This window comes from Myxine glutinosa, chromosome 1, assembly GCF_964187855.1.
Source record: "Myxine glutinosa chromosome 1, kmMyxGlut1.1, whole genome shotgun sequence".
In the NCBI taxonomy this organism is placed as follows: domain Eukaryota; kingdom Metazoa; phylum Chordata; class Myxini; order Myxiniformes; family Myxinidae; genus Myxine; species Myxine glutinosa.
Window position 1 is genome coordinate 209,131,042 of NC_136261.1, and position 23,030 is coordinate 209,154,071.

The following is a 23,030-nucleotide window of genomic DNA, read 5'->3' on the forward strand; positions in this document are numbered from 1 at the left end:
TTCGTTCTCTGTATTCCCAGGCTTTTCACCCATAGCCTACTTCCTTGTGTAAATCTCAACTCAAAAAAAAAAAAAAAAAAAAAATTCGTTCACTGTTCTCATTCGTTTATTCATTCTTATTCGTTCGTTCGTTCTTCGACCACGTGTTTCTCCCCCATTTCCCCAGATAGTTTTCACTCATTAACCTTCAATGTTTACACTTTCCCCTCAAGTTATGTATTCCGTCATATTTTATAACACCTTTTTCTTCTTCTTCTTTAAAAGGCTGCTTTCGACTTGCTCACCAAATCAATTCATCCCAAAAAAAATATCCATCTCCTATAGTGCCTTTGTTCTACATTCCCTAAACTCTCCTGCACTCCATCCTCCATCCAGCGTCCTTAAACGTATTTTTAACTCGAAGGTCACAAGAAACTCATTTTGCAATAAATGTTCGTTTCCCATAAATCGTACACTTTCAAAAATCCAATCTCACCCCTCCCCTCCAAATCTTCCCCATAACCCCTCCCCTCCAAATCTTCCCCATCACCCCTCCCCTCCAAATCTTCCCCATCACCCATCCCTTTCAAATCTCCCCCCTTGCCCCCTCCCTCCTAAACTACTCCCTCACCCCTCCCCGCCAAGACGCCCCCTCGCCCCTCCCCTCCTAGACTCCTGCCTCACCCCTCCCCTCCAAATCTCCCCCATATCCCATCCCTTTCAAATCCCTCCCCTTGTCCCTTCCCTCCCAAACTCCCCCCTCACCCCTCCCCTTCAAATCTCCCCACCCTTATTGCTTCTCAATTTCCCCCCGCTCACTCCCCCTCCTCAAAGCGTCCTCCCCGCTTCTTCCCCCTTCAAACTCTCACCTCCATCTCCCCCAACCTTCTGCCTCGCTCTTCCCCCTCCTCAAATAACACCTCATTGTGGCTCACCCAATCACCATCAAACCTTTTGTCCGCCCCATCCTTCCCTTTCTCCGAGCTATTCTGAAATCTCTGACACACCTTCAACAGCTCTCCCTACCTCTTCCACCTCTTCCACATCTTACCCTACCCCTCCTCCCCCCTGTTCTGTATCTGATGCTCCCCCTTCCTCTTCATTAACGGTATGGACCTCAAACATCCGGGGCCTTCGTTCAAACTTAACTGATCTCTCCATACAGGTTGCTTCTGTCAAACCAGACGTGATCTGCTTAACAGAAACTTTCCTCCTTTATGATGTCTCTGATTCCATAGTATCTCTCCCGGGCTACTCCCTCCTCCGGTATGATAGACCTGAGCCTCGTCCTGGAGGCGGGGTTGCTATCTTTATCAAAAACTCTCTTCCTCACTCGCCCTGCACTGCACTCTCTCCACCTCACCCCCAGGAATACCTCTGGCTACGGCTTCCCCTTCGCTCCCACCTCTTGTTCATATGTGTGTTGTACCGTCCACCAAACAGTGATGACTCCATCTACATCTCGCTGTCTGATGATATGGACCAACTTCTATCTACTCATCCCAACTCTCTCTTCCTCATATGTGGTGATTTCAACTGTCATCATGCCAGTTGGCTGGGTGTGGGTACCTCTCTCACCAGCCATGGCTCCTCAGCAAAGGACTTCTGCGACTCACTGGGACTGACACAATCTGTCAATTTCCCGACCCGGATCTCAGTCAACGGAACATCTTCTCTTCTGGACTTGGTTATGACTAACTTCCCTGAAAATGTCTGCTGCTCTTCTTCTGCTCCGATCGGATCATCTGATCATGTCCTTGTTAAAGTGGACATCTCTCTGACCATCCTCAGGGAGCCTGCTCAGCGTCGACGAGTCTGGCATTTCACTCAGGCCAACTGGCACGGTCTTCAAGCAGCCATCAATCATCTGGACTGGTCTCCCATCTCTACCACCTCTGACATCAACTCATCCTGGGAATTCTTCCAAAGTAAATTGCTCTCTCTCATGCACAGATTTATCCCATCTCGTCTTCAGTTGTCATACCCTTCCTCCCGTCCATGGTACACGGAATCTTGTGGTGAGGCTGTTGCCCAGAAACAACTTGCCTTCGTCTCCTGGAAAGCAAATCCAACGGAAGGGAATCTCATTTCCTTTCACAAAGCCCGAAACAAGTGTGTGTCCACCCTCAGGAGAGCCAGGAAACAATATCTCTCCGTTCTCAAGACCGAACTCTCTTATCTGTCTCCCTCTTCCAAATCCTGGTGGCGTCTGGTCAAATCAGTTTCTGGTGTTTGTTCCCCCTCCATCCCCTCCCTTACCTCAAACGGCTACACAGCTGACTCCGCACGTGAAAAAGCTGAATGCCTCAACTCTGTGTTTGCCTCTAAATCTTGTGTCCCAAACCCATCCCTCTCTGTACCCACCATCCCCAGTCGTACCCTGCTGCTCCTGGACTCCGTGTCCTTTCCTCCTGACAAGGTGGAAAAGTTTCTGTCAACCCTCGACTCTGATTCTGCAACTGGACCCGACGGCATCAGCCCACGGGTCCTAAAATCCTGCTCTGCTGCTCTATCTCACCCTCTCTCTGTTCTCTTCACCCTCTCTTTTGCTCAAGGTCAACTGCCATCTGCTTGGAAATCAGTCAACATCACCGCTTTGCACAAAAAAGGTGCAAAAACAGATCCTAGCAACTACAGACCAATCAGCCTTCTCCCAATTATCAGCAAAGTCATGGAATCCATCATTGCTTCTGATATGAAATCTTTCCTCTTCTCCAATGGCTTGATCTCTGATCATCAATTTGGTTTCAGACCAGGTCACTCTACTCTGGACATGCTGCTTCTGCTGTCTCAACAATGGATGGAGGTCCTCAATGCCAAACAGGAAATTAGAGCTGTCTCCCTCGACATATCACGTGCCTTCGACACGGTCTGGCACCCCGCTCTGCTCACCAAACTCTCCTCCTTTGGTATCCATGGAAATCTCCACGCATGGCTGGCGGACTTCCTCTCTAGTCGTCGTCAACGTGTGGCCCTGAATGGGTTTCTCTCATCTCCTCTTCCTGTTCAGGCTGGAGTTCCCCAAGGCAGTGTTCTGGGCCCCGTGCTTTTTCTGGTCTTCATCAATGATCTCTCTGACTCTCTCGAAAATCCTCTCTATCTCTTTGCTGATGACTCCACTCTCTGCCGCTCCATTCCTCTTCCCTCAGATCGGCAGTCTGCTGCCTCCTCACTCTCTGAAGACCTGGACAAAATCACAGACTGGTCAAACAAGTGGAACATGTCTTTCAATCCTGACAAATCTCACACTCTTACTATGTCTCTCCGAAAAGATCGACTGGACAACCCTCCCATCTACTTTCTCAACAATCCTCTCCAAGAAGTTCTGTCGCTCAAGATTTTGGGTCTCACTATCTGCCATGATCTTTCTTGGGAAAACCACATTTCCAAGCTGGCCTCCAAAGCCAGTCGCCGACTGGGCATCCTCCGTCGTGCGAAGTCCTTCCTCGGCACACCTGAGCTCCTCACCACATACAAGGCTTTCATCCGCAGCTCAATGGAATACTGTTCTCCCCTATGGGCCGGTGCTCCTGCCTCACACCTAGCTCGGCTTCACGCTGTTGAAACCAAAGCTTTCAGAATTATTGGAATCTCCCGCGATGAAGCTATCTCTGAGGGCCTTTCACTCACTCACCGCAGGCAGGTAGGTGGTCTTTCTGTCTTCTACCGACTCCTCTCCGGCCTTGCACCCCCAGCTCTCTCTGTGCTCTGTCCCCCAAATATTCCTACAGGTCGCACAAGATCTGCCAGCAACCCTCTGATGGTTAAACTGCCGAAATCTCGGCTCTCCGCTCACCTTCACTCTTTCATTCCTCTTTTCTCCCGCCTCTGGAACAAACTCCCTCACTCCCTTCAATCCCACTCCTCCCTCCAGGTCTTTAAAACAGCTGTTCACCACCATCTCTTATCTTCCCCCATCCAAAACCTTGATCTTTTCTACCCCCGCTAATTCACCCCAGATCCACCTTGTTTGAAATTCCAACTTCTTTCCTGGAAGTCCTGGCAGTGTCCATATGTTTTATACCTCTCCCACTGCCCCCTTCCCATGCCCCCCCCCCCCCCAAAGCCCTCGCCCTCTCTCAGATCTCTCGATGTCTCCATGTCTCTCGGTCCCTGCTCTCAAATGTTGTGTTTGTGTCCTTCTCCCTCTCTCCCCATCTTGTCTACCGCTCCCTATGTTATATGTTTTATGTGTCGGTTTGTCTTTCTGTGTGATTAATGTTCGCTCTTTCACGAGCCTCGATATTGTATACAAAAAAAAAAAAAAAAAAAAAAAAAAAATCTCTTAAATCGTTTAAACAGGAAGATGCAAAAAGTCATACTGATTAAATGCCTGGCTTTCATTTAGTATTTTTAACAATGGATATCAAGTGAATTATAATTTTGTGAATGTCATCGAAAGTAACACCTCAATCTTCACAATCTTCATTTATCCCTGGTTGGACAGTTTTGTTGTTGCAGCTGAAAACCCAGCATCCACAAACTTCCGTACATGGGATATTGTTCTTGCGACAGCTGCACCTTCCTTCGCATCCACGTTTGCACCCGCACTTTATGAGGTGCAATACTGCTTCAGGAGCTGGTGGATTCAAACAGCGAACTGGAGAGAAGTGACTTGAAACTGCATCAAATGTCCAACCAAATGCAGGTGGTGCTGGGAGGCACGGGTGAGTTTCACAAGCTTTTCTCCAAATCATGGATATGTAATGTGCCCGACGAATGTGTAAGTCCAGTGAACCAGAAGTTGGTGGTAGGTTTTCTCCTTCGGCTGCACGATTTGAGTAGAGGAACCAACGGAGCTCATTCACTTTTGTGTAGATTTTGGATCGATACAAAATACAGACAAAGCGTTCCAACTGAGAGCATACATCAGCGGGCAGATCAATGTCATCATTCCCGAGCATTGCTAGTGCATCCAGGATCTCATCATCACAAGACATAAATGCCTTGAAGCACGAGTCTTTGGTTCTGCCAGCAAATCTACCAGACATATCGGAACCTGTCAGAGCATGAAAACCTAACAGTGCAGAAGCGCGCTTTGGTCCTAAGTTGTTGTATATGCTCCGCACAGCAATGTTCCTCTTCAGCCTGCCCTTTCCCGTAAGGAAGGTTGTAGACGTTGGTAAGTTTGGATACATGTAGACAAGCAACAAAAAGACGTCTGTGTCTGGGGAACTGACAACAAGTTCTGCTTCATTGAGAACAGTTAGAGCATGCAGTACAAGCAAAGTGTCTGCCTCTTCTTGGCTGTGAGTGAGGAGCGAGTCTGGGATATCAACATTGCCCTTGGTTTGTGTTCCTGAGGTCACCATAAGTTGTTTCAGTCTGTTGTTGGAGCTCTTGCTGTGACATACAACTTTGTCAGCCAAATAGTCGGTCAGTTGTCCTTTGGCGCGGATATCTGATAAGAAGTCCTTCAGGGAAATATGTTGGATTAAAGTGTTGTCCTTCACGTGGTAATATGTTGACTTTCCCTTGGTCCTCTTTGTCCTCATCTGTTCCTTGAGCGATGTTTTGATGTACCGGTCGAACACCAATCTGACCTCATCATATTGTGCTGCCATGTTACAGATTATCTGGAGAAAGGCATCTGCAAAGTCTTGGCATGTTTTCATTTGTTACGTTTTGATAACTGAATTTACCACAGCCATCCCATCAATAATGATCACTCGGTGTGCTGACGATTCATCTGTTGGGTCAACATTTGTATGTTCCACTGCTGTGTCTGCCACCTGCAAGGGTACTTGGATTGCTTGGATTGCCTCATTTCTGTCAGCTTGAACATGTTGTGTGTTACTGTCCAGCTTCTCAAGATGATGAAGTATTGATGCCTTATCGTATGCCAGCAGGAGGGATCCATCTGAAGCAAATAGTGATCGAGGCACCACACCAAACTCATAAGTTCCGATGCATTCCTTGAGATTCAGCTCTGGTCGACTTCTTGAAATAACAATGAACCGTTGCAACAGTCCTCGCTCTTCTTTGATTTTGACCACCTTGTCTCCCATTCGGATTTCTGCCATTGCATTGGCACTTTTGAAGGTACCCAGTTTCTTTTTGGTCATTTTGTCCCACACAGAAAGTTTTCCTTCCGTTAGGCGTTCAGTGACGAAACCTTCAAACATCTGTTGCCCAATCTCATCACGCCGAAGGATGTCGTTGGTAGCAGTTTCATTCATAACTGCTTTGGTGAGCAGGTTGTCGATCTCATCCTCATCAGTGGATTCAAATGGGTTTCCATGCTCGTGAAATACTGCACTGAGTTTGACAAACCTTTTATGCGATTCTTTAATGTAGAGAATTCTGTTTCCCCATATAAACATCGAACATCAGTTGTTGTAATTACTTTCTCTACTGAAGGCAAAGAAGGACGAAGCACATAGTTTGTATAATCTGTTTGCTTGCTGCTCAACTGGCAAATAAAGCATAGTTCAAAATCCACCGTTTTTGACTTCTTGTTAGATGAAGACTCTGCCATTTTGGTTAATCTAAGGTCTCTAAGCTATGTTATCCTGGGTGATGGTTGCTGTGGGTACTTGCAACCTGCAAAAGAAGAAAAGAATATGTTAGTACACCATAAAATGGACAAGTGGAACCTTAACACTATAAAGCGAACAAACTGCTGCCGGTGACTGGATTCGAACGTCAATTTTCCGGCCGCCATGTTGAAATAAAAAAGGCAGCCTCTGTCTGAAATTGTGCAAAATAAAAAGATTAGTAGTCAAGTGGAAATTATTGTTATTATAGTCACCTCTATATACAAGTTCCAAGCAGTTCATGCTGAAAACAAAAATATTTAAACCACATTAAGTTAATTTTAGCGTCAAATTTAGGGCGTTTTGCTACGGTGGCGGCCATCTTGGATATCAGGCCATTAGAATGTTCAGAAAAAATGCCACCCTAAATTTTTTTAAAGCTTATGATACCTTCTTACAAAATCAAGTGACTTTTTGCTTTTAACAAAAAAAATACACGAATTTTTTTTTCATGACAAATATGCCTACAGTATTGGTTAAGAACGTGCCAAATCACTTTCTTTGCTTTAATCAGCGTCATATGGTCACCCTGGAGTTGTTTGTTGACATCATTCAGGCTCCTGAATATGTCAGTAAGCCACATCATGCTCAATCGCATTCACTTTCTCCGATAGCTCCGTATCAATTTCCGACAGAAACTCGACCACTGTTGAGAAGAGGGCATGGAAACGGGTTTATCTTCCAGTCCTTTATCCACGAGCTTTTGGCTGGCTTCGAACATCGTCTTTACCGTGGATCGCTTCTCAAATTTCTCTTTCAGCGATTGGAAATAGCTGACCTCTGCGCGAGCCTTATCACTGTGCTTTTTACTCAGGTGCTCGCTCAGTCGAGATGGTTTCATTGCTTCATTGGACAGCTTGATACCACACAACAAACACATCGGTAACTGTTTGTACGTCGGAGATGGAATGAATCCATACTTGATGTATTCACCGGAATACTGACGACACTTTTTCTTTGAGGCCGACATCTTGAAGCCGACCGGACGTGAAGCTTTTTTGAATAACGACATCAACACGCCAAAATGTCGAAAGACTGACACCAGCGCTAACACTGACTGTTCATACCTTGCCCAATGTCTGTGCTGGCAAGGCCAGGCTGTAAAGTTGACCCAGGCACGGTGAATAGTCCAGCACGAATGGAGTGTATTGTTACGGATCTCAGACGTCGGCTCTCCCCTTAACAAGGGGGGGTTAATCCCCTTGTCTTTCTATCTGGCCGACCCGAGTCCTGGATGTTATACGCTCCTTCCGGTCGGTATTAGGCAGGGTAATTGGTCAATTTAGTCCCAAATACCTAATTACGAACACAGACCGCGAAGCAGGGAAATAACTCCCACTCGAACAATGGATATGATGGAAAATGCCGAGCGGATAGCAATCCGTGATCCGAGCCGTTAACAATGGGACTAAACCCGATTATAAGCGGTTCCTATCGTGCCACGTTTACCCAATGATAGAAAAGACGGATGCGATCGGATAAGAGGAAACCAAGAAAGAACAGGGCAATTTATTCACAATGTACAAGAAGGAGAACAACAACACAACAACATGCATTTTAAGGCCATTTTCCCTGCTAGAGCGGGGGTTAGCCTTGCGGTCCCCATGACAATCTTCTCCATTTTGCCCTATTTTCTGCATCTCTCCTTGTTAACCCCCTTGCCCACATTTCTTCTTCCACCATCTTCAGCCAAGTCTTTCTCGGACTTCCCCGTCCTCTACTTCCTTCTACATTCATTTCCATCACTCTTCTCAACCAGTCATTTTCATCCTTCCTCAACACATGACCAAACCATCTCAACCTGTTCCTCTTCACAGCATCAATCACAGGCTCTATTCCCATCACCTTTCACAATTCATCATTTGTCTTCCTCTCTCTCAACGATACTCCGCACATCCACCGAACCATTCGCATTTCCACCCTTTCCAGCCTTCGTTGCTGCTCTACGTTCATGACCCATGTCTCGCTCCCATAAATCATAACACTTCTCACACATGCAGCATACACCTTTCCCTTCAGCTTCAACGACACTCCCCTCCTCATCAGCACGCCACTCAGTTCCCAAAACTTCTTCCATGCACATCTCACTCTTGCAACCGTTGCCGAGTCTGTTCCACCTTCTACATTCAGCATGTCTCCGAGGTGGTAAAATGTTTTCACACCTTCCAGCTTCACGCCGTCTCCAAGATCCAACTCAACATTTCCTCCATCTGCAGCTCCCTCTGTGCACACCTTACATTTGAATGTAGCTGCCACACTGGTGAATGACCCTCTCAGACCACTATATTTTTGATGACCCCACTCAGCGCACATTGTACATTGAATGGAGTTCACTCCGACACCCTTCCTGCACACAGCACATTGCCACTTCCCAGTTCTTTCCACCTCACCACATGCTTTACCACTTGCCATCACCTTCGTCTTTCCTATATTCACCTTCAGACCTTTTGTCTCCATACATTCCTTCCACTTGTTCATCTTTTCCTTCAGTCCATCCATACTTTCCGCAATCAACACCAGATCATCAGCATACAACAACTCCCACGGTAAACCCTCCTTTACGTTCTGAGCCAGCACCTCCATCACAGCTACAAATAGTAGTGGACCTAGTACCGACCCCTGATACACTCCCATCTTCACCTCAAACTCACCACTGTTCCTGTCCTTCGTCCTTACAGCTGTGCGTGCTCTTTTATACATTGCCATCACTACTCTGATCAACCATTCCTCCACTCCTAACTTCCTCAATGCCCATGTCAATACTTTGCGTGGAACCCTGTCGAATGCTTTCTCCAAATCAACAAACCCAAGAAACAACTTCTTCCTCTTCTCCATGTACTTCTCCTGCACATGGAGAAGAGGAAGAAGTTGTTTCTTGGGTTTGTTGATCAAGAAGAAGACAAGAAGGAGAAGAGGAAACGAAAGAATGTACAGGATAGGAAGAGGAAGAAGCAGTTACACAGGGCAGTCTTAAAACAGTCTTATTCATAGTACCCAGGACAAACATACGCACTCACATGGGGATTGTAGATGGTTGGGTGGAAGGTCCGGCGATGCGGTCCAGGCTCCGGTCGGCTCCAGTCCAGGCTTCGGTCCAGCGGCGAAACCTGGCAGGCAGCCCGCGTATAGTGGAACGCGTCTGGACAGTTTATATAACGGGGGGAAGCTGGCACGCTGCCTACGTAATATGTGCACTCTCGTGCCAAACGCCCCCTCTCCAAAGTCCTCTTATTCAGCGTGCCGTATATCTCATCAAGTAAGCCAAAGGTGCGCTCTCTCGGTCAAGTCGCTTCGCAAAGCAATCAAGCGCATTCCGCCAGAAAGAGTCCTGTTACAACGTGCGCGCCTCCAACCAGTCCTTGAAAGGGCTTTGCGCTCGCTTATATATCTCGACCAGCAAAACGCTCCACGAGCCCAAAAGCCACGCCTGTCGGCGAAGTTCCTTCAGCCCTGGTTGGCTGGTGAGGGCTTACCGGCTCCGCCTTTGACGGCTGGATGATGTGGCCACACCCTCTTCTTGGCGTTCTGCCCCCTTTCTCGGGCCTCACCGCGTGTCTTATGGCAGCGTTGAGTGAGCGCACGGGCAGCGAAGGCTGCCGCTGCTGGCAGAGGCGCCTATCAAATTGGGAGAGCCATAGGGCAGACTGGAGGGCGCATAATGGCGTCGCTTGGAGAGGTAGGTTGCAAAATGAATGGATTGGGGACCTACTCTTATTTAATTGGCACAACGCAGATTCAACTATTGGAAACACGGCCTTATCTAAACACATACTAATTAAATAATTGAAGTCCTATGGTGGCCTACGTGTTGCTTGTGGCCTAAATTTGGGGTGCAACCTTTAACCTTTTAATGAAGGGATATTTACAAGAAAGTGTGGGTTCTAAAACCGCAACACGGCACCCCCCCCCCTTTTTCCAGGCTCGTACCGAGCTGAAACAAAAGGGCTATCTTTTAAATTAATGTGACACTTACGTGTGATCACCCTCTACTTTTAACCTCACCCTGAGTGCGACAGTTTTAACACTAGATATGTCCCACCTGCTGCGTTGCGTCCTACCTAACTGACTCACGCCCACAATTAACCGAATTACGGATTGGTCTTCAAACTACACATCGAGCCGGTGGGGAGCATTATTTACATTACACTACGAATTATTTACACTGTAACCCAGGACCTTTCTTTTGTGGGAAAAGGGAAGATGTTTTTGAAAAGAGGAAAATGCCATTGCAATGCACTGCACCGATACACCATACCCATATGCACCAATATGCACCATAATAAAAAAAATGCACCAAAAAGCACCATCATGAAAATGCACCAAAACATTTCAAAGTTATGAATGATGCCTTGTCTTGTGCTTAGCTGCTGGGCCGATGTATCTTGGCTTGATATTCTTGCTTGATGTTATTTAATAAAAGGGCACAAACCGCGTCCGCTTTTTTATTTGTGGTCAGCAGGGCCAACTCAGGTGGTCCACTGCTGGGCATAGATGCCACTTTAAACCGTGGTCCACAAGCCAGACACCGCTGGCAACAATGGTCGGTCCCAGCAGAGGTGCCAGGCCACAGAACGTGTGGTCCATAAGTGGTGCCAGACCACAGAACGTGTGGTCCATATGGTGCATCAGTGCAGGCAGTAGGCAGCAAGGGTGCGGCCGCACAATCCAGGGCACCTGCACACTCCCCTCGGACAAAATATGGTCCATGAGTGGGGAAGGAAGACAAAGCAGAGTTAGCGAGGGGCAAGGGCGCAAGGGTACAAATAAAAACAAGGCAATGCGACATGAAGGGCGTGGGAGAGCGACCTGAGAAAGCTCGTCCCTAACCGTTCGCCACCCCCCATGTCCATCTACTCTACCCTTGCCTCTACCCCGTATTTACACAATTTACAAATTCGTCGCGACCGTCTTGTCTTTCCCATCCCCTAATACCAAGTTCGTCATCAATCCCTCCTAAGGAGGAAGAGATGGAATCACATACAATGTCTCACCCACGTCCTGATGCGTCTTTCATTCCAAACAATTCGCAAAACCTGGTGTGGAGTCCTATCACCTCGGTTAGTGGATGCGGGTGGTGCGAAGAGATTTTATCCTAACTATGCTTCTAAATGACATTAACACAGTTAAATTACCCGGGGTCTTGCCCTGCCAATCCATTGGCCATCATTACTCCATGCGGATCGAAAAACCAATTCCCATTGACTATACTGTGGCACTCTCCAATTTGGGGTCTCACTCCCCCGATCTTTCTACCTGTGCCCTCGCACAATTTCGGGGCTGGGTCGTGTGGCTCTCCTAGCAGGTCCTACTTACCGGCGCACCTCCGCCACTGAACGTCGCCACCCGAGCTTGCCTAGCTCCTCAACTACACTATCCTGGGGAAGGCCCTCCTGGCGCTTACCCCCTCTATGCCCTCTCTGGCACTGGGCTACCCGGGTCCTCTCCTGGGATCCTCGGGTCACGCTGAACTCTACAAAACTCTGACTCTACCTGGCTCCCAGAGCCTACATGCGGCCTCACCTGGCCGACAGACTACCAGTGGCGGAGTGCTCAACCAACCATATGCACTAACAGGCCACACGCCCAGCCATTACACACACTAATGCACCCATCCAAGCAGTACTCTGCTACTTTCCGCACCACAGATATCAATATCCAACCAATTTTTCGTACTCCGTCTACCTAACGTTAAACTACCCTCCACCGGGTATTCGTGAAGGGGGTCCATCCTTCCCCCATCAACTCCTTCGCACCATACACTCCATGCCACGTATCCCACACTACTCATTCCACACTCCACTCACTCCACACCATTTATTCCACACACCTCTTTTCTGGCACACCTTTTGTGCTCACACACCTCAACCACAATTCCACTTGTCTCAACACTATTTCTCACACACACAGCATCATCTAGCTAACTGGTTTCCCCCTAAAACTCATGCTTCCCCGTCATCCCTTATACTACGCACATCCCTCGTCATTATCAACCATCTAATCTACCTACGTCCCCACTACTCGTACAATGTCACGACTTAACTCTTGGTCACCTATAGTCATTTCTAGATCCTAAACATTATCATAACCCTCCCTGGCTAGTTCATACCGCCAAACCCCATAAAACTACAGCTCCTTTGCCCCAAGGATGTGAGGGATGGTAGAGCTACCCTCCCTCTACATCACTATCGCCATTACTACTCGTCCACTACTCTGAGCCTCTTGGTGCGGGAGTACATTCTTACTGCTCGGCTTCGATAAACCGAGCAATGCGTGCGGATGCTCTGTCTCCTGTAGGTTGGGTCCGTCCGGCATTTTCGACTCTGGGGAGGAGGCATACTCGGGCCAAGGTTCCAAGGTCCATCCTGGCGCGGACCCTTTCGGTCTCCGGCCCGATGACCCAACCTCCCCCGGTCGGAACACCGCGCCCGCCAGGGGGCGAAGGTCCGACCTGGCCTTTCTCCCCCGGAATCGTGTCGGTCGCCGCTACGACGCGGCACCGACCATACAGGGCGCGACCCGGCCCGAATCGTGCACGGCGCTCCTTGCAGAAGCGCCGCGGCAACGATGCCCGCCGGCCCCCGCAGCACACAAAGAACACCATGCCCCGAGAGCTCGCGTCGGCTATACGTCGGCCTAAGCGCTGCCCCGGTCAGCGTCGATGCCTGACTCACATGCTCACACCACGCGTTCCTTTTCTCTCTCGCAAAACTCTGCGCTCTAACGCCTCTCATACATCCCATACACTCCGTCATTGCACTCGCTCGTGCATTCTCTTTCGCTCCACACTCAGGTGCACACCACTGAGGCACACTCATTCTATTCGCACACTCTGTTACACACCTCTCTCGCACACATCCTGGCGCACCCATACCACTTGCACACTCTCTGGTTACATCCTCTGTAACACCCCTGTGTGTGCACTCTTTTGCTGCACACCCACTCAGTGCACACCTACCCATGGGTGGGCAATCTCCTGTCACACACCTAATCACGCGCTCTGATGTGCATCCCCACACACTCTCCACAACCAACTCAGGTGTGCTTCCTCGCACACGCTCATCCATCCCAGGTGTGCATTCTCGCACACTCTCTCCATCCATCTCACTCTCTGTATCACACTCACTCTCACACATACACTCCCTTGTGCATTCTCCCTCGCTCTCGGTTTCATACTCGCGCTCCGGCGCCATTCGCACACGCGTGCCATTTCCATTCCCACAGCGCACCACAGACCTTCTACGAGCGCCCGCGTTATGCCGGGATCCCAAGCGCGCGAAAAATCCTCTCGCGCCAAACCTCTTCGTGCCATACACCACCCTACTCACCTTGGCGCTTCCTCTTCTTCGCTCCTCCACCACCTGCAAACTTTCCATTTGGTTAAGAAGTACGGCATCATGATGCGAATCCAAACTTTGCGCGCATTCCATCTCCATCTCCGATAATGCCCCTATGCCTGCCGTCTCTCCAATCCCAATTTCGGTTATTTCTTTTTCAATTTGAATTAATTCTTTTTCTTTATTAAGCTCGACGACCGCTGGCGCTTATAAAATCAAATTTTCTAATTCTGCGGTCATCGGCTTCTCTATCCCCCGAGTCGTGATTTCTACCCCGGTCCACGTAACCATGCCTTGCTCAGCCTCGCTTTCCCCGCGCTTCTCAAGCCGCGCTACCCCGTCGCATACCCCCGCAACCTTTCCGCTTGATCTGCTGTCTCTGTCCTTCCCCATCTGTTTTATCTCATATCTGGCTTTCTCCCTCGCTAACCCCTCATTTATTTCCTGGGCTTGGCCACCCACGACCTTCAAATGGCCCCCTAATTTGTTCTCGAATCCCCCCAATTTGCTTTCTAATCCCGCCAATTTGACTTCCCAATTGCTCCCCCATTCTGTTTTCCAAATTACTTAACCCCTCTTTCAATCCCCCAATTTGATTTCCCAATTGCTTACTATCGGCCCTCATTTCTCCCATCTCCTTACTCAATCCCCCAATTTGTTCCTGCGTCCTGTCCCCCGCCATTTGTATGGCTGCCTGAATCTGCGCCATGAGAGCTTGCATATCCGTCCATCCCACTTGCGCAGAGGGCATGGCCCTCGTCGCCACGTGCGAGGCGCCGCCATTTTGTGCGCCTGCAACCCCCACTACCGCACCTTCTTCATTTTCCTCCTACATCTCTCCCAATTGTTCTTCCCTGGGGTCCTGGGTTAATTCTAACCCTTCCTCTACCCCCTCATTTCCCCCCACATCCGATCGCCATGGTTATCCATGGCATGATTCAAAATTTAGATGTTATATAAAATTTCGGCCGCTCGTAATTGACCAAATTTTTTCAAAATATAAAAAATTTGGTTCGGGTCCAAATCCCACTCCCCGACACCAATTGTTGCGGCCAATAGCACAATTGGTGTCCAAAATTTTGTCAAGCAAATTTAGTCCCAGGTTCAAAATCCCAACTCCTGACTACCAATTGTTACGGATCTCGGACATCAGCGCTCTCCCCTTATGAGGGGTGGGGGGGGGGGGGGGAAGTTAATCCCCTTGTCTTTCTATCTGGCCGACCCGAGTCCTGCCGACCCGAGTCCTGGAAGTTATACGCTCCTTCCGGTCGGTATTAGGTAGGGTTATTGGTCAAAGTAGTCACAAATACCTACTTACTAACCCGACCGTAAAGCAGGGAAATAACTCCCGCTCGAACCACGGATATGATGGAAAATGCCGAGCAGATAGCAATCCGCGATCCGAGCCGTTAACAATGGGACTAAACCCGATTATAAGCGGTTACTATCATGCCACATTTACCCAATGATAGAAAAGAAGGATGCGATCGGATAAGAGGAAACCAAGAAAGAACAGGGCAATTTATTCACAATGTACAAGAAGGAGAAGAGGAAACGAAAGAATGTACAGGATAGGAAGAGGAAGAAGCAGTTACACAGGGCAGTCTTAAAACAGTCTTATTCTTAGTACCCAGGACAAACATACACACTCACACGGGGATTGTAGATGGTTGGGTGGAAGGTCCGGCGATAGGGTCCAGGCTCCGGTCGGCCCCAGTCCAGGCTTTGGTCCAGCGGCGAAACCTGGCAGGCAGCTCCGCGTATAGTGGAACGCGTCCGGACAATGTATATAACGGGGGGAAGCTGGTACGCTGCATACGTAATATGTGCTCTCTCGTGCCAAACGCCCCCTCTCCAAAGTCCTCTTAATCAGCGCGCCGTATATCTCATGAAGTAAGCCAAAGGTGCGCTCTCCCGGTAAAGTCCCTTCGCAAAGCAATTAAAACGCATTCGTCCAGAAAGAGTCCTGTTACAACGCGCATGCCTCCAACCAGTCCTTGAAAGGGCTTTGCGCTCGCTTATATATCTCGACCAGCAAAACGCTCCACGAGCCCAAAAGCCAAGCCTGTCGGAGAAGTTCCTTCAGCCCTGGTTGGCTGGTGAGGGCTTACCGGCTCCGCCTTTGACGGCTGGATGATGTGGCCACACCCTCTTCTTGGCGTTCCGCTCCCTTTCTCGGGCCTCACCGCGTGTCTTATGGCGGCGTTGAGCGAGCGCACGGGCAGCGAAGGCTGCCGCTGCTGGCAGAGGCGCGTATCAAATTGGGCGAGCCATAGGGCAGACTGGAGGGCGTGTAATGGCGTCGCTTGGAGAGGGAGATTGCAAAATGAATGGATTGGGGACCTACTCTTATTTAATTGGCACAACGCAGATTCAACTATTGGAAACACGGCCTTATCTAAACACATACTAATGAAATAACTGAAGTCCTATGGTGGCCTATGTGTTGCTTGTGGCCTAACTCTGGGGTGCAACCTTTAACCTTTTAATGATGGGATATTTAAAAGAAAGTGTGGGTTCTAAAACTACAACAGTATTATATCCTGCATAAAAAGATTCTTGCAAGCCGATTGGTTGAAATGGCACCACGTGACAAAAATTAGTGTTGTGGCAAGCAATAGTATTTCGCTGGTGTCACACACTATCATGTTTGTTGCATGAGCATGTATGGACAAGAAAATACCGACACGACATCAGCGAATATGGGATCATAAAAACCATGCGAAGGGGGAAAGAATGTGGTCGTTGATTGGATGGCCAATTTGCCGAATGGTGCTGGGTAACCTGTTCAGACTGCAGGAAGCCCAATGAGTGCTCCAAATCACCGCTGCTCCTCTAAATCGCCAGTGTCCCCCAAATCATTGCCAGTGCCCCCCTACCACCCGTGGACTCGAGCGCCCCCCTGAAAGTTCCCAGTGCCCACTGGGGGGTAATAATGGTGGAAATAATGATGGACGGAGATCAGAGTTTGGATCACGTGTAGGGACCACTTTGAGAACCTATATATGAGAGGTTTCCTTCTATCTTTCACCGTTCAGGAGATTAGCTTGCGCAGACAAACAAACAAAAACTTTCTTTTATAATGTAGAGAGATAAAGGGATGGAGTGATGATCAACTTTGAGAGTTTTGTGCAGAACGAGGTATGGATTGGAGGTTTATCACCCCAGCAGCGTCACACCAGAATGGCTCTGCGGAATCCCTGGTGAAAGGCTGTAAGTTTGCCCTGAGAAAGGCCATCGGAGATCAGGTTTTAACGCCCTTTGAGCTATACACATGCCTGAATGTAGCAAACCTAACCAACCAATGTGCCATTGGCCATGTTCCCAATTACCCAGATGGTGGAGTGTATCTGTGCCCAAACGATATGCTGCTCAGATGAGCATCGAGTGAAGTCCCTCAAGGACCCTTCAGAGAGACACGCAATCGGAGGCATCGAGTCGAGTGTGTGTAAAAGGTAGTCGATTCGCTTTGGAGACGCTGGACCAGAAACATGTTCCCATTGTTGGTGCCACAAAAATGAGGAATGTGGAGAGACTAAATGTTCATGAAGAGGATGTAGTCATGCTTTTTGACGCAAATGCTGTCAGAAGAAAGTGGAATATGTGGAGTGTTGTCCAGGTGTATCCTGGTTCTGACGGGAAAAAATCAGGAATGTCAAAGTAAGGCACAGAATGGTCAACTGAGTATCGGCGACCAATCACGAAGATTGCTGTTATATATCCAGCAGAAGGTAACTAGCTGACTAGATGAGGTGTATTCCCCATCGGGGGGAAGATGTTTCATGGAGGAAATCAAAATGGATGATATTTGGGAATAATGTTTTTTTGTGACACACTTTGTGAGGTCGATGCAAACAACGTCATGTGACCACGTGTACACGAGTGTGGAACAATCTCAAAGTCGTGATGTCTCTAACTCGGTGGGTAGACCAGAAAAATATGTCATCTGTGGAGACAGTGCTTGCAGAGTTTGAAGGAAATTGGACCATGTAGTTTAGAGAGTGTTCATCTTAAACTGCTTTTGTTTGCTAAACCGAGAGATAGGCCTACCAGCATCCTTCCAAAGAAGTGAGTTTATGAATGGAAAAGTGATGCTTTTATGGACAAATGGTGGACATTGTGCATCAATGTTGTTTCTTATAACTAGGACGTGCCCGTACGTGGGTGCCCGTTCGGAAAAACATTCCAAACCGCGTGGCAGTAACGACCACAGAACCCCCCCCCCCCTCTATTTACATGAAATGGTTTGGTCCATTCGCAAAGCCAAAGCGAACGACCACAGAACCCCCCCCCCCCCCCCCCTCTATTTACATGAATGGTTTGGTCCATTCGCAAAGCCAAAGCGAACGGCGAACGGCTAAATCGCCATAGCTCGGTAACTACTTCTCCGATTAATATGAAACCTTGAAAAGGCACATCCTCAGGTCCCCAGCAATATACCTGGCAAGTTTCAAGTATATCGGACCCGTGGTTGTCGAGAAACAGCGGTCACAGACAAACACACACACACACACACACACACACACACACACACACACACACAGAGATTACTGGAATTATAGATAGATGAACGTTGTACTGTGTTGGACATTGTATTATGAATACTAGTGGGGTCACACGTGGGAATCCCACGGGCATGGAGGTGTATCGTTGCGATCGGTTCAGCCGTTTTTGCGGTACCTGGGAGCGGACGGACAGACAGACAGACGGACGGACATTTGGTGAATTATAGTAAGATGGATGATCGATTTGTGCAATTAATGATTTGTCGAAGTCATGATGATCGTCAAGATATATGTTTCATGACCCAACGTCAATAGAAGTTTCATCACCTAATGTTTCATGACCTAATGTAAAATGCCTTTTTTGTTTGGTATTTTTCAGATCGAATGAACGTGATGTATACAGTTTGAAGCAGGATTGCTTGTGTCATTATGTTTATGGTTTCAATCAGTTTCACCGCAATGGCTGCCACAGGACAAATGTGCAATGGCCCAATAGCCAACAATATTCCCTCGGGATATATTTAATATTCCTTACATCATGCCAAGTGGCTTGGTTTTATCATCAAAGGCACAATTTTGTCATCTATCTGCTGTACTCTTTATTGAAGTAATCCATGTACTGTATGCACATGCAAGAAGAGGCTTGCCATTGGAATTGTTGTTTGCAGATAACCTTATGATTACAGCTGCCAGTGCAGAGGAACTGTATGCCAGTTTGGTGAGGTATCAAAAAAGTGTAGAGTCTACATTCCTCCAGAAATCATAGCAGTGATTATCTTTGAGTAATCCCAACCATCAATCATATCATCTTTCCCTATTTTACAATGAATGATAGAAGGGATGAGGAAAAGGTTGAGGTGATGTGGCCGTGTGGGCATGTGTGATGATGAAGGAGGAGAACCTAGTAAGTGTCACAGACCAAATAATGCAAGGAAAGTGGAGTAGAAGTCGGCGAAAGACATGATGTGATGTAGTTCTGCGGTCGGACGTCACAGTTGGTACAGAAACAGCCACGTTGGCAGCATCACTTGCTGTCGTGAGCGTTGGATCAGTGAATACCATGGGCTTCTAGGAAAGGTCAAAGATGATACGCGCTGCATGTAGATGGAGGATGGATGTGCCTTTAGAGGTTGTGGGGATCATGGTGGAAATAATGATGGATGGAGATCAGAGTTTGGATTAGTAAAAAAAAATCACCATCATGTACATCATAAATATAAGAATGCAGTGTATGTACGTAGAGCGGTCTGGTTTGCACAGTAATCGGTTTGCTTGGTTCCTTTGAGTCAGGCAGGTATGTAATGAGTGAAGGCAAAGTGGATGGCAAAGATGATGTAAGTACGTACAAAGTAATCCACCAACTTTAGTGGCACAGGCATGATGGACCCAGAGTCATCTTGCTGGATGTTTTTATTTGCTCTCATCGGATGACGACCACCTGTTTGCAGGGGTGAGTTGAGGTAAAATAACCACTTAAAAGAAGAGCAACAGCCAGCTATATCTTGTCTAGCAGACGGGCATGCACCGCATGACTAAACAACACATTTGTAATGCAAAAATCAGACAATGTTTTGCTTTAAGAAAAAAAACATTTATCTGCATTCCAGTGTTTTAAAGGTGAAATATTCTGTAAAGAATTGTGCAAATGTCCCTTATGAGGTCATCTACACACAGTCATGTGATCTAATTATGTATGTATGAGTGGAACAACTCAAAAAGCAGACAACCCTTTCAGCACACATTGTGACTTGCCGAATAGCATAATGTTCAAAATAATCCAGATAAACCGATGTGTGTGGTGTTCCCATCCAAGAACATCGCTCGTGATCCTTTGAGCGGGGGGCCAAATCCCAAATGCATTTTTTATTTTTCACACTCACCCCTGTAATGTCATCCAAGGCAAAAACACCGATCTTTCCATCCTCCCAGTGATCTTCGTTTGTATGCAACCTGTGATAAATAGCATGGGTGACACGGAACCAGTGCTGTTGTTTTTTTTTGACGAAATTTGCCAGATAAATAGCATGGGTGACACGGAACCAGTGCTGTTGTTTGTTTTTTTGACGAAATTTGCCAGATAAATAGCATGGGTGACACGGAACCAGTGCTGTTGTTTTTTTTGTTTTTTTTTTGACGAAATTTGCCAGATAAATAGCATGGGTGACACGGAACCAGTGCTGTTGTTTTTTTTTGACGAAATTTGCCAGATAAATAGCATGGGTGACACGGAACCAGTGCTGTTGTTTTTTTTTGACGAAATTTGCCAGATAAATAGCATGGGTGACACGGAACCAGTGCTGTTGTTTTTTTTTGACGAAATTTGCCAGATAAATAGCATGGGTGACACGGAACCAGTGCTGTTGTTTTTTTTTTTGGCGAAATTTGCCAGATAAATAGCATGGGTGACACGGAACCAGTGCTGTTGTTTTTTTTTAACGAAATTTGCCAGATAAATAGCATGGGTGACACGACGAAATGATTGGATTTTGGTTCAGGTCCGAATCCAGATCCGGCCTATCAGTGGGATACAAAACATAAACTGTTCACCAAGGCGGAGATATAATAATAATAATAATTCTGTATTATTTAGTTAACCAGTTTGTGTGAAACCTCAACCTAAATATAAAAAATTGATCTGCTTGGTGTTAGTTTAAGGGCTGTTCCAAATTTATCCTGATTATGAGAGATAATTACAGGAAATGTGTACTGTTCTTGTTTGGTGATTATGAGACAAAAACAGCAGAGTGGGAATCGGCAGACAATGGAACAGCTAGCGACGAGTGTTTGTGAGTAACAACCACCCTCTGGTCGAGGCTCATAGAAGGGGTGATGCTTACTGATTCGGCACGCTTACAATAGGTGTTAATGGTGGGATGTCAGAGGTTTTGGTGTGGGTTAATGTTCACACTGTTTTGGAAAATAATGCTCGATGCAACATGATCCTAAAAAAAGAACCCAGCCCTACATCGAAAGATCAGGAAGGGAAGGAATGGAAAATTTGTCAAGGTTTGAAATTAATCGGACAAGTGGGTCCCAAGGTATGGTCACCGTACTCGCAAGCCGTTCGCTTTGGCTCTGCGAATGGACCAAACCATTTCATGTAAATAGAGGGGGGGTTCTGTGGTCGTTCGTTTTGGCTTTGCGAATGGACCAAACCATTGCATGTAAATAGGAGGGGGGTTCTGTGGTCGTTACTGCCACGTGGTTTCAAAGTTTTTGTTGTTGTTTGCACGCATGTTTTTTTTTGCAAGCACGTACGTGCGGGCACGCCCTAGTCTATCTATAATTCCAGTAATCTCTGTGTGTTTGTTTGTACGTTTGTCTGTGACCGCTGTTTCTCGACAACCACGGGTCCGATATACTTGAAACTTGCCAGGTATATTGCTGGGGACCCGAGGATGTGCCTTTTCAAGGTTTTAAATTAATCGGGCAATTACTTACCGAGCTATGTCCAAAAAACGATTCAACCAATCAGAGAGCAGCGAGCTATCACGTGTGCCGAATGTGGCGAACAGACTCTGCCTCGGATGGCACATTTGAGAGCGTATTCATTTATTTCCCGTCGGCAAACTATGTTGCCGTTAAACGATGTTTTAAAACTAATTAAAACTAATTTGCGATTCTTTCGCTTTCCTGCGATATGCGACCTTCCGGAGCTCCTGTGAGAGCGTGCGCCATTACGGATAGTACGGGTACGGGCATGCCATATGTTGGCGTTAAACTATGTTTTAAAACTAATTAAAACCATTTCATGTAAATAGAGGGGGGGGGGGGGGATTGTCACTGTACTCGCAAGCCGTTCGCCGTTCGCTTTGGCGTTGCGAATGGACCAAAACATTTCATGAACCAAACCATTTCATGTAAAGCGTTCGCCGTTCGCTTTGGCGTTGCGAATGCACCAAAACATTTCATGGACCAAACCATTTCATGTAAATAGAGGGGGGGGATATAATTTTAGATATATATATAGTACGGGCATGCCCTAGTATATATAAATTGAGGTAATATTGAGTATGGAATTAATTGCTTTCAACAATGCAAAGGGTGACAAGATATGGGATTTTAATGGGATTTTAATGGGATTGCATTGTGATTCATTGGGATTATCCATTGGGATAATCCACAACGTTTCACTTTCGTTGTTGCAACGTTTTGCTCCAACGTTTTGTGAACATTTAAATGTTGGGTTTTGCTAACGTTTCCACAACGTCGCCACAACGTTTCACTTTCGTTGTTGCAACGTTTTGCTCCAACGTTTTGTGAACATTTAAATGTTGGGTTTTGCTAACGTTTCCACAACGTCGCCACAACGTTTCACTTTCGTTGTTGCAACGTTTTGCTCCAACGTTTTGTGAACATTTAAATGTTGGGTTTTGCTAACGTTTCCACAACGTCGCCACAACGTTTCACTTTCGTTGTTGCAACGTTTTGCTCCAACGTTTTGTGAACATTTAAATGTTGGGTTTTGCTGACGTTTCCACAACGTCGCCACAACGTTTCACTTTCGTTGTTGCAACGTTTTGCTCCAACGTTTTGTGAACATTTAAATGTTGGGTTTTGCTGACGTTTCCACAACGTCGCCACAACGTTTCACTTTCGTTGTTGCAACGTTTTGCTCCAACGTTTTGTGAACATTTAAAGTCGCCCCAATGGGTTTTGCTGACGTTTCCACAACG

General features: G+C 47.2%; 1 long non-coding RNA gene across 1 annotated transcript; it reads right to left on the reverse strand.

Annotated features, from left to right (window-relative positions):
* Positions 1-18,928: 18,928 nt before the first annotated feature.
* LOC144889779 (uncharacterized) lies at positions 18,929-21,748 on the reverse strand. The gene is made up of 2 exons (XR_013622062.1): positions 19,701-21,748; positions 18,929-19,475 (listed from the first exon to the last, which is right to left on the reverse strand). It is a non-coding gene; the product is annotated as an uncharacterized LOC144889779 (long non-coding RNA).
* Between the last annotated feature and the right edge of the window lie 1,282 nt (positions 21,749-23,030).